The sequence below is a fragment of the Mobula hypostoma genome, chromosome 6, assembly GCF_963921235.1.
Source record: "Mobula hypostoma chromosome 6, sMobHyp1.1, whole genome shotgun sequence".
Lineage (NCBI taxonomy): Eukaryota > Metazoa > Chordata > Chondrichthyes > Myliobatiformes > Myliobatidae > Mobula > Mobula hypostoma.
This window is the reverse complement of record NC_086102.1, coordinates 184334886-184347929: the sequence shown is the minus strand read 5'-3', so window position 1 is coordinate 184347929 and position 13044 is coordinate 184334886. Positions and strand designations below refer to the sequence as shown.

Genomic DNA, 13044 nt, shown 5'->3' with positions numbered 1-13044 from the left:
AACTCCTGCCTCAGCAAGTTCCTGGACCCATTGCAATTTGCCTATTGCCACAATAGGTCAATGGCAGACACAATCTCAATGGCTCTTTCCACGGCTTTAGACCACCTAGACAACACAAACACCTATGTCAGGGTGCAGTTCATCAACTATAGCTCAGCATTTAATACCATCATTCCGACAATCCTGATTGAGAAGTTGCAGAATCTGACCCTCTGTACCTCCATCTGCAATTGGATCCTCGACTTCCTAACCAGAAGACCACAATCTGTGCAGATTGGTGATAACATGTCCGCTGACTGTCAACACTGGCGCACCCCAGGGGTGTGTGCTTAGCCCATTGTTCTGCTGTCTATATACTCATGACTTCGTGGCTAGGCATAGCTCAAATACCATCTATAAATTTGCTGAAGATACAACCATTGTTGGTGGAATCTCAGGTGGTGATGAGAAGGTGTACAGGAGTGAGATATGCCAACTAGTGGAGTGGTGTCACAGCAACAACCTGGCACTCAACATCAGTAAGACAAAAGATCAGATTGTGGACTTCAGGAAGGGTAAGACGAAGGAACACATACCAATCCTCATAGAGAGATCAGGAGTGGAGAGAGTGAGCAGCTTCAAGTTCCTGGGTGTCAAGATGTCTGAGGATCTAGCCTGGTCCCAACATATTGATGTAGTCATAAGGAAGGCAAGACGGTGGCTACACTTTATTAGGAGTTTGAAGAGATTTAGCATGTCAACAAATACACTCAAGAACTTCTATAGTTGTACCCCCCCAATCCCCCTCCTTCCCGTGCATAAGCGGCAGTGAGCAACGACCCCCCCTCCCCCCACCAGCAAAAAAAAGCGCATCGGTACCATCACCGAGCCCAAGCGTGTGCTGAGCAATAATAAAGACACAGACCAAAGTTACCCCAAAAGCTTTGAATTTCATCTGAAATTTGACAAACTACAGGTTCTCTCTCTCTCTGGCAAGGGAGAGGGAAGTGTCCCCCATTTTCACAGTGAGTGGAAGACATAACAACAACCCACTGGTTTATGATCTGAAAAGTCCATTTAATTGCTTTTTTCAAGCTCTGTGTCTGAAGATAGCGAAGACCTCAGGTCTTCAGGCCCACAGCAAAAGAATTTCTGGCCTCCCCAACGACACACGAGTCTCATGCCATGACACTGACCCTCGATCCATCCGTCTCTAGAGCCCCGAGATCTTAGGCTTCTGAACAGGATCGAGATTCTCAGGCCAAACCCTTGGCATGTAGAATAGCGGCCAGTCGTGGAACCCCGAGAACAGGTCCCATTCTCGCAAAGAACCGAAGCCTGCATGTAAATCCAGGTCAGGGTCTTCAAAATAGAGCTGTTTCTGAAGATGCAAGCGGAGGAGTCACTGTTGGGCGCTATCGTCCCTCATAAGCTCCACCCTCTAGTTTACATATTTATTTATTGTTATTATTGTATTTTTTTTCTCTTCTATATTATGTATTGCATTGAACTGCTGCTCCTAAGTTAACAAATTTCATGTCACATGCCGGTGATAATAAATCTGATTCTGAATCTGATCTGCTGAGTTCCTCCAACATTTTGAGTGTGTTGTCTCCAACATCTGCAGACTCCCTCATGTTTTTTTGAATTTTAGCAAAGGTTTATTCACTGGGATAAGAGAGAATGAGAAGATCTCATAAAAGTCTAGCAAGACTAGACAAACTGGATACATGGAGCATGACCCTGATGTCTGGATAGACCAGAACTAGCGGTCAGTGTTTGAATACATGGCTGGCTGTTTTGAAACTATCTTCACCTAGTGAATGGTGAGCCTATGGAATTTTCCACCACAGAAGGCAGTGGAAGTTACTAAGTACACAGTGCCTATAAAAAGTATTTAACCCCACCCCCAGCGTAAGATTTCATGGTTTGTTGTTTTACAACATTAAATCACAGTGAATTTAATTTGGCTTTTTTGACACTGATATACAGAAAAAGATTTGTGTCAAAGCGAAAACAAATCACTACAAAGTGATCTAAATTAGTTACAAATATAAATCACAAAATAATTGACTGTATAAGTATTCACTGGCTTCAAGTCAGTTTCTTGTAGATTCACCTTTGGCGGCAATTACAGCCTTCAGTCCGTATGGATCTGTCTGTATCAGCTTTGCACATCTGGAGACTGCAATTTTTCCCCACTTCTTCTTTACAAAACTGCTCAAGCCCTGTCAGAGTCATAGGGATCCCAAGTGAACAGCCCTTTTCAAGTCCAGCCACAAATTCTCAGCTGAATTGAGGTGTGGACTCTGATTCTCACCTCTCACGGCTGTGTCTGAAAAGAGGATGCTGTCCAAGTTGCATGCCATCTTGGACAATGTCTCCCATCCACTACATAATGTACTGGTTGGGCACAGGAGTACACTCAGCCAGAGACTCATTCCACCGAGATGCAGCACAGAGCGTCATAGGAAGTCATTCCTGCCTGTGGCCATCAAACTTTACAACTCCTCCCTTGGAGGGTCAGACACCCTGAGCCAATAGGCTGGTCCTGGACTTAATTCATAATTTACTGGCATAACTTACATATTACTATTTAACTATTTATGGTTCTATTACTATTTATTATTTATGGTGCAATTGTAACGAAAACCAATTTCCCCCGGGATCAATAAAGTATGACTATGACTTGGCCACTCCAGGACATTAACTTTGTTGCTTTTAGGCCATTCATGTGTAGCTTTCACTTTATCCTTTCGGTCATTGTCTTACTGGAAAACAAATCTTCTACCAAGTCACAGTTCTCTTTCGGACTGCATTAGGTTTTCCTCCAGGATTTCGCTGTATCTTGCTGCATTCACTTTACCTTCTACCTTCACAAGCCTTCCAGGGCCTGCTGCAGTGAAGCATCCACACAGCATGATGTAGCCACCAACATGCTTCACAGTAGGGTTGGTGTGTTTTTGATGATGTGTGGTGTTTGCTTACGCCAAACATAGCATTCAGTCTGATGGGCAAAAAGCTCGAATTTGGTTCCATCAGATCATAAAACCTTCTTCCAGCTGACTTAAGAGACTCACATAAGCCTTCTGACAAACTCCAGCTGAGATTTCATGTGAACACGAGGAAATCTGCAGATGCTGGAAATTCAAGCAACACACACAAAATGCTGGTGGAACACAGCAGGCCAGGCAGTATCTATTGGAAGAGGTACAGTCGACGTTTCGGGCCGAGATCCTTCATCAGGACAAACTGAAAGAAGAGATAGTAAGAGATTTGAAAGTGGGAGGGGAAGGGAGAGATCCAAAATGATAGGAGAAGACAGGAGGGGGAAGGGATGGAGCCAAGAGCTGGACAGGTGATTGGCAAAGGGGATATGAGAGGATCATGGGACAGGAGGCCCAGGGAGAAAGAAAGGGGGAGGGGAGCCCAGAGGGAGATGGAGAGCAGGCAAGGAGTTATAGTGAGAGAGATAGAGGGAGAAAAAAAGAGAGAGGGAAAAAAGGGATAAATAAATAAAGGGATGGGGTAAGAATGGGAGGGGGGGCATTAACGGAAGTTAGAGAAGTCAATGTTCATGCCATCAGGTTGGAGGCTACCCAGACGGAATATAAGGTGGTGTTGCTCCAACCTGAGTGTGGCTTCATCTTTACAGTAGAGGAGGCCGTGGATAGACATATCAGAATGGGAATGGGATGTTGAATTAAAATGTGTGGCCACTGGGAGATCCTGCTTTCTCTGGCAGACAGAGCGTAGGTGTTCAGCGAAACGGTCTCCCAGCCGGTGTCGGGTCTCGTCAATATATAGAAGGCCACATTGGGAGCACCGGATGTAGTATATCACCCCAGCCGACTCACAGGTGAAGTGTCGCCCCACCTGGAAGGACTGTCTGGGGCCCTGAGTGGTGGTGGTTCCTCCCTCCCTCTGTCCCTCTCACTATAACTCCTTGCCTGCTCTCTATCTTCCTCTGGGCTCCCCTCCCCCTTTCTTTCTCCCTAGGCTCCCGGTCCCATGACTCTCTCCCTTCTCCAGCCTTGTATCCTTTTTGCCAATTAACTTTCCAGTTCTTAGCTCCATCCCTCCCCCTCCTGTCTTCTCCTATCATTTCGCATCACCCCCTCTCCCTCCCACTTTCAAATCTCTTACTATCTCTTCTATCAGTTAGTCCTGATGAAGGGTCTCCGCCCAAAACGTCGACTGTGCCTCTTCTATAGATGCTGCCTGGCCTACTGCGTTCACCAGCATTTTGTGTGTGTTGCTTGAGATTTCATGCGAGTTGTTTTTCAATAGTGGCTTTCTCTTTGCCAGTCTCCCATAAAGCTACAACTGGTGAAGCACCCATCAACAGTTGTTGAATGCACAGTCTCTCCCATCTCAACCACTAAAGCATGTAACTCTTCTATAGATGTCATAGGTCTCTTGGTGGCCTTCCTCACCAGTCCATTTCTTGCGCAGTCACTCAGTTTTTGAGGATGGCTTGCTCTAGGCAGATTTACAGCTGTGACATATTCTTTCGATTTCTCAATGATTGGACTTAATTGTACTCCAAGGAATATTCAGTGACTTGGAAATTTTCTTGTATCCATCTCCTGACTTGTGCTTTTCAATAACCTTTTTGTGGAGTTGCTTGGAGTGTTCTTTTGTCTTCATGGTGTAGATTTTGCCAAGAGACTGACTCACCAGCTACTGGACCTTCCTGATACAGGTGTATTTTTACTACAGTCAATTGAAACACCTTGACTGCACACAGCTCTCCAAAAACACATCTCCATTTAACTAATTATGTGACTTCTGAACTAATTGGCTACACCAGTAATGATTTAGTGTGTTGTATTAAAGGGGGTGAATACTTGTGTAATCAATTATTTTGTGTTTTATTTTTTCACTTTTGTGTCACTTTGACAGAAAAGTCTTTTTCTGTTGATCAGTGTCAAAAAAGCCAAATTAAATCCACTGATTCAATATTGTAAAATAATAAAACATGTAAACTTCCAAGCAGAGTGAATACTTTGTACAGGCACTGTATTAAAGAAGGCAGTTGATATATTTCAAATGCAGAGGGGATCAAGGAATACGAGTAGAAGCTGGGAACATGGTTACTGAAGTTAATCATCAGCCATGTTTCATGCTAAGTGCTGGATCAGGGCCAATTGGCCTGTTCCTGCTCCTCTAAGTTTTGAGTCCATTTTAAAAGCTACAAAGTAGTTCATAGAAGTGCATTGATGTGGCACAAATAAGGAAAATCCCATGCCAGCAAATCTATCTTAAAAGAGCCTTTGTGATTTTTCCCTGTTGACAACCTGGTCTGATCCTGCAGTATATGGAGGATGCATCATGCTCAGGAATGAAGAATACAATTCAAGGTAGGGAGTTGTTTTCCCTTCAGTTCATTCATTATCAAAGCACTTGTATTTTGAATTTCTCTGCTTTCCCTCCCTTCCTCAAAGCAGTGGATCATGCTGTACAGTGCTAGATATAGGTTGTAAGCCTAGCGCATGAACTTATGGGGTGAACTCAGGCTTCGGTGTGTACATTAATTAACTTTTAAATGTTCACATGCTATTCAGAAAGGTAATTGAAAAGTATGAATCACGATTGTCTTTCTTTCCATTGCCAATCCTTATTGCACTTTGAAAATGTTGAACATCATAAAAGAACCTCTAAGCACCATTACATCCCTTCTCCCCTCCAAAAAAAAATGTTCTGAGACCTGTCAATAGTGCCAGAAAGACTGTTCTTGTATGATTTGGTGCACCTCTAAAAACTTGTGGTTTAACATGGTGCTACTGAAGATGAACGACAACTTACTGGTTGTTCATAAAACAAGTAATATGTTATTAATAACATTTGGTAGGGCATTTATCCTAGCCTTCAATGCCATTCTTTATTCTATTATTAATGTTAAGTTCTTAAAGCTCAGAATTAAATGGAATGTGCTTCCATTTTCCATTAGTCATATTGATAACATTTAGGATATATTTTCAAAACTTACACCAAGAATTGGATTTGGGTTTACTTTATTTTTTGAACTCTCATATGCTGAATGTAGAAAATTTGCATAATTGTTGATCCTAGAATGTAAAAAATATAATGTATTGCTAAGACTGAAAACAAAAGTCCTTCCCTGAAAAACAACTTTTTAAGATGTTGCTGGCTCTTTCCCTCTGCCGCTCTGGATGTTGGGACTGGAAATACAACATTATGGAAATAATATTTTGTAAAATAGTTAGTATTTACTTAAATATTTATCCTTTCTTTCTCAGCTAGTATAATTTTTAGATGATTAGTAGTTATCTTCTAAAATATATATAGGTTATATGTTAAGAAATAGAACATTTTATTAGTGACCTGAGTTGGCATTTGAGGATCCATTGTCATATGATAAATACTCTATATCTAACAACACGTTATAATTTGACAACTGGTGAAATGTGTCATGCCCTGTTGAGATCTGGACATTCCTAAGTGCTGGCAAGAATTTAATTATCTCAGTTTATTTCTACTGAACTTGTTCAGTGTAAACCATCATCTTCTGCACATGAAACATTCTTTTAACTGAGGATCTACACCAATATGCTCGTCAAATTGTCCATCAAAGGTGCTGTTGTTGTTTGCAGAAACTAACCTCAATCTTGCAAAAGGTAAACACTACCATCTCGTACTTCCCTTTTGATCATGACTTCTCTAGTTCATCCCTTTCCAGCCATTTACCTCATTTCTTTTGGATCTTCCTTCAACCTCGTGATTCCCCCTAATCATGCCCAGCTTATTTCTCCTGCCTCCCAAGACCCACAGGTCTGTTCCAGTAAATCTATTGTTTTAATGTATTCTTCTCCGGTGGAACTTTCTCTTCTCATCTTGATTCTATTTTTCCACCTGTATCAATGACTTCTGACACTATCCAGACTTTGACAGCTTTTAGTGTACTGGCCCCAACTGGCTAATGCACACACAGGTATTCAGTCCCTATACATCTTCATCCCACACTGGGAAGTCAGCCACTTTATCTATGAGCAGAGTCCTGACCAGTTCCACTCCTTCACCACCCTTTCCTAGGCACAAAATACTCTGCAGATGCTGGGGTCAAAGCAACATTCACAACACACTGGAGGAACTCAGCAGGTCGGGCAGCATCCGTGGAAACGATGAGTCGATGTTTCAGGCCAGAACCCTTCGTCAGGACTGAAGAGGGATGGGGCAGAGGCCCTATAAAGAAGGTGGGGGGAGGGTGGGAAGGAGAAGGCTGGTAGGTTCCAGGTGAAAAACCAGTAAGGGGAAAGATAAAGGAGTGGCGGAGGGGAAGCAGGGAGGTGATAGGCAGGAAAGGTGAAGAAGGAATAGGGGAAAACACAATGGGGAGTAGAAGCAGGTGGAACCATGAGGGAGGTGGTAGGCAGCTGGGGGCGAGGGCAGAGTGACATAGGGATAGGGGAAGGGAGGGGGAGGGAATTACCGGAAGTTGGAGAATTCTATGTTCATACCAAGGGGCTGGAGACTACATAGATGGTATATGAGGTGTTGCTCCTCCAACCTGAGTTTAGCCTCATCATGGCAGTAGAGGAGGCCATGTATGGACATATCAGAATGGGATTGGGAAGCAGAGTTAAAGTGGGTGGCTACCGGGAGATCCTGTCTATTGTGGCGGACGGAGCGGAAGTGCTCAACGAAGCGGTCCCCCAATCTGCGTCGGGTTTCACCGATGTAGAGGAGGCCGCACCGGGAGCACTGGATGCAGTAGGTGACCCCAACAGACTCACAAGTGAAGTGTTGCCTCACCTGGAAGGACTGTTTGGGGCCCTGAATGGTGGCAAGAGAGGAGGTGTAGGGACAGGTGTAGCACTTATGCTTACAGGGTTAAGTGCCAGGTGGGAGATCCGTGGGGAGGGACGTGTGGATCAGGGAGTCGCGGAGGGACCGATCCCTAAGGAAGGCGGAGAGGGGTGGAGAAGGAAAGATGTGCTTAGTGGTGGGATCCTGTTGAAGGTGGTGGAAGTTGCGGAGGATAATGTGCTGAATCCGGAGGCTAGTGGGATTGTAGGTGAGGACAAGGGGAATTCTGTCCCTTTTGAGGTGGCGGGAGGATGGGGTGAGTGCGGAAGTGCAGGAAATGGAGGAGATGCGGGTGAGGGCATCATTGATGATGGCAGAAGGGAAACCATGATCTTGAAAGAAAGAGGACATTTGAGATGTCCTGGAACGGAAAGCCTCATCCTTGGAGCAGGTGCAGCGGAGACAGAGGAACTCGGAATAGGGAATGGCATTTTTGCATGTGGCGGGGTGGGAAGAGGTTTAGTCGAGGTAGTTATGAGAGTCAGACTGATGGTTTCCACGGATGCTGCCCACCCTTTCCTTGTACTTGTTTTTGTGCTGAATGGCTTTGCCTTCAATACTAGTCACTTCAAAATCAAAGACATAACAATAGGCATCGATGTGGAGTCAATCCTTGTGGATTGTGGGAAGGACCATTCTTTTTTCATCTTACTCGGTCCTTCTACTGATAAATCTGTGATTATAATGGTAGTACTTCGAGCTTTCAAAAGGTCCATGACACCTGCTGTCAATTTCTCCAAACTCTAGATTTCACTTGGTCCATTGCTGACTTTTTCCTTCCCTTTTTCATTATCTAATTTCAATTTTAAGGGATAGATTGGCAAATAGTTTGCATTGCAAGTCTGCAGATTCCCACATTTCTATTATTATTCTTCCCTCTTGGTTTCCATTCTATTGAAAATTTTCCATCGAGAAGGCAGGTGTATGGGATTGAGTGGGATCCGGGATCAGGCATGATGGAATGCAGAACAGACTCGATGGGCTGAATGGCCTAATTCGGCTCCTAAATCCTAATGGTCTTCATCACTAAAGTTCAAAGTTACTTTGAACTTTGATTTCTAATGATGTAATTGACCACTCCATACCACCCAACTGGTGTTTCTCTTGCAACCTTGATTTTACATTCACCATGTTTGATAGGGGTTTTAATTGTATCTATTCCATTGTCTTCATTTCTACTATTAACCCTCTCCTCGCATACAGAGCAAATTAGGGTTCCCCTTATCATTCCCTTCCACCACCACCTCCCCCAACCTCTGTTGAAGGGAACAATCTGTTTTTTTCCCCAAAAGATCCAACAGGTTGCCAATATCAGGGACAAATCTCTTTTCCTGGGATGCCCTGATCTATTCTTCCTTATCCACTGTAGAAATTCATCTGCTCATGGATATTTTCCCACAGCCCCAGGAGCTAAAGCATCTCGCCTCTTTCCTCCCCCTATTCTGTTAATCAGGAACCCATATAATCCTACACACGAGGAAATCTGCAGATGCTGGAATTTCAAGCCACACAGATAGAAATTGCTGGTGAGCACAGCAGGCCAGGCAGCACCTATAGGAAGAGGTACACTCGACGTTTCGGGCCGAGACCCTTTGTCACTATTCAAAGCACTTGCTCAGTTGTACATCCAGTTTAGTATATTGCATTCTGAGTTCATGATTTTGTCTTTGCATTGGAAATGACAAATGCAGGTTAGGTGATTGCCTTGCAAAACACCAGCTTGGGACTTTATATCACTCATCCTATCCCTGCACCCCTCTGACTATATTCATGCAAAGTGCAATACTAGCTTGAGAAATATCACTTCATCTTTCCATGGGCACTTTGCAGCCTTCAGGATCATCATTGAATTCAACCATTTCCAATGGCCAGCCATGCCATGTGTATCTTTCATTATACACAAGCTTTTGCCGCCCTTTTTCACCACTACCATATTTCAGTCTCTTTGGATCTCCTCTCTGTTAGAGAACTTCTCTTTTGATCTTCTGGCAACTTCCATACACCATCCCCTTCTTGCTCTTCAGGTCCCCTCTTTAAATCTTTCCACTCTCATCTTAACCGTATGCCCCTGAGTTTTGGACTCCATTGCCCTTGGAAAAAGACTGAGACAAGGGTTAATAGTAGAAATGAAGACCATGGAATAGATACAATTAAAACCCCTATCAAACATGGTGAATGTAAAATCAAGGTTGCAAGAGAAACACTGATTAGATGGTATGGAGTGGTCAATTATGTCATTAGAAATCAAAGTTCAAAGTAACTTTGAACCTCAGTAAGCTCACTGCTTGACCTCCTTTGCTGCAGGGAAAATGGCCCCAACCTAGCCAGATTATTCTATAATTCAACCTCTTCAGTTCTGTGGAAGTGACGGTAAGGCAAGGATAGGCTGGGACAGTTGTAGTCAATCAAGACCAGTAGAGACACCTCCGTGTACTACAGACAAGATAGTGTGTACTCAAGTCGAATGAGTGAGGCCTCAGTAGTGAGACTTTTCCAGAAAGGTCTTGCTAAAACATAGCTTCCCTTTACACATTAAGGGGTGTCAGGGACAGACGAGATAAGAGTGATGAGAAGCATACCCAACAACTGAGGCCCTGTTGTCTTCACTAACTTCAAAATATCATTGCTGTCTTCTTGAAGCTTCAATTGACTCTTAATTGGAGAATGGCGATTGATCTTGCAAGTAAGGAATTCAAACATATTCAGTTTACGGATATCAATATCTGCAACGGATAAGCCAATTCTGTATAAAAATAGCAGTTTGCAGTTCAGACTTCAGAACAGTATGGGTGAGAGGGACCCATGCTGTTCTCCTTGTGTACAAGTAAAATAAATGAATACTTAAGTCTTAATGTGTGTGTTCTGGGCCCAGTTGTTTCAGTTATTGTAGTTATTTTATTATCAGTGACAACAGTTCCAGCAACATCCCTGTAAATCTTTTCTGCACCCCCTTAGCTTAAGCACATCCTTGCTTATAGTATGGCAGTCAGCACTGCATAGTCTCAATAATGCTCCTATTCAGCTGTAACATTGTGTCCCAACCCCAGCCTGTGTTCTGGCTTATGAAGACAATGAACCTTCACTATCTTGTTTGCCTGTGTCACCACTTTCAGGGAACTATGTGCTTGTACCCCTTGATCTCTCTGTTCTGCAACAATTCTTGTCATTCAGCATGTATGTCCTGCCCTTGTTCAACTTCCTAAAATGTAACACTTATTTAAATTAAATTGCTTTTGTCATTCCTGCTCCATTTTTGCAGTTGATTCAAATCCAGTTGTAACCTTAGACATCCTTCTCCACTGTCCACCACCCTACTAATATTGATGTCATCTATAAAGTGAGTAATCATGCCACCAATATTCTCATTAATATATGTATCAAACAGCAGAGAACCCAGCATCAATCCCTGTAATCACAGGTAATCCCAGTACTATCTACTGACCCCTACACCAAACCAAATTTGTGTCCAGTTGGTTGGTTCACCCTGAATCCCATGTGACCTAGCCTTCCAGACCAGCCTAAGAAGTAGGACAGAGGTTGGGGGGGGGGGGGGAGGGATGGCGGTATTGTTGAGGAAGCAAGGAGGATGGAGAAGAACTTCAAAAACTTAGATTAAGAGAATGGGCAAAGAATAAAGGGTAGGGAAGTTTATGATGGTGCACCTTGGTAAAAGGAATAAAGGCATAGACTATTTTCTGAGCAGGGAGAAAATTGTGAGTCTCGTGCAGGATTCACTAAAGGTTAATGTATCAGGAACATCTGCTGGCTGGAATTTATAAGAACGAGTGAGGATCTCATTGAAACCTATTGAATATTGTAAGGCAGAGTGGATGATGAGAGAATGCTTCCTATAGGGGGGGAGTCTAGGACCAGAGGGGACAGTCTCAGAATAGAAGGAGGTCCACTTAGAACAGAGATGAGAAGGAATTTTTTTTAATCAGATGGTGGTGAATGTCTGGAGCCAGCTGTGGTGTGAAGTCATTGGTTATATTTAAAGTAGAGGTTGATAGTTCCTTAATTAGGAAAGGTATGAAAGGTTGCAGGGTAAAGGCAGGCGAATGGGGTTGAGAGGGATTAATAAATCAGCTATGGTGGGCCAAATGGCCTAATTCTTGTCTTATGTCTTATGATCCTAAAGCCTTGCAAAAGTCCACATAGACAACATCTACTACTCTGCTGCCCTCAGTCATCTTGGCTACCACTTCAAAAGCCTCAGCCAATTCACAGGGACTGATTTTCTATGCATAAAGGAATTCTGACTATCCCTATTCAATCCTTTCCTTTTAGATTCTGTTTCTCAGAATCCCGCTAGAAACTTTCCCACCACTGATGCTGGGCTCATCAGCCTTTAGTTCCATGGTTTAACTTTAAAATTTTCTTAAATAAAGCACGGCATTACAGTCTCCTGATATCTCAACCTTGTCTCCAAGGGCAACTATTTCTTTGTTTCCCACAGGATCATAGGATATACTGTCTAGCTCCAAAGATTTATCCACCTTTTGCACCTCAAGATCACCAGCATCTTTTGTGGTGCCAGTACAGTCCAGTTCTGTGTAAAAGTCCTAAGCACATATTTATAGCTAAGTTACCTAAGACTTTTGCACAGTACTGTAGTATTTTATGTACTGTACTTCTGCGCAAAATCACATTTCATGATATGAGTGAGAATAAACCTGATTCTGATATGGGTCTCTATTGTGGACTGAGATTGGGAAGGGGACAGGGAGAGGGGAATTATGGTTGGGAAAAGGAGAAGGGAGAAAGGAGGGAGTGGGAGGCACCAGAGAGACATACTGGAATGATAAATAAACCAACTGCTTGGAATCAAATGACCTTGCCTGGTGTCTCAGGGCTGGGTGTGTCTGCACCTGGCCCATTTGCAGCTGGTCTGCAGATAAGTGATCTCACTAATCCTTGGGGAGACCTCTTCTCTTCCTTTGCTTTTAATATAGATTGGGATTTGCCTTTAACTTATTTGCCATAATGTGCCCTTCTCGCTTCCCTAATTTTCTTTTGTGTGTTCCTATATCCCTTGTACACCTTAGGGATTTGCTTGATCCTACCTGTCTCATCTTTTCACCTGACTAGAGCCTCGACATCCCTCCTCAGACAGGATTTCCTAATTCTTCCAGCCTTGCCTTCCATTCCAACAAGAACACTTTGCCCCTAAACTCTCCCTGCCTGTCACTTTTCAAAGGCTTCCAATTGTCAAATGTCACTTCAGCTGCTAACAGT

At 43.4% G+C, this 13044-nt stretch overlaps 1 protein-coding gene across 4 annotated transcripts in view; it reads left to right on the top strand.

The window, feature by feature from the left end:
• osbpl11 (oxysterol binding protein-like 11) overlaps positions 1–13044 on the top strand; it is a 138978-nt gene that overhangs the window by 111725 nt on the left and 14209 nt on the right. The window lies entirely within an intron of this gene.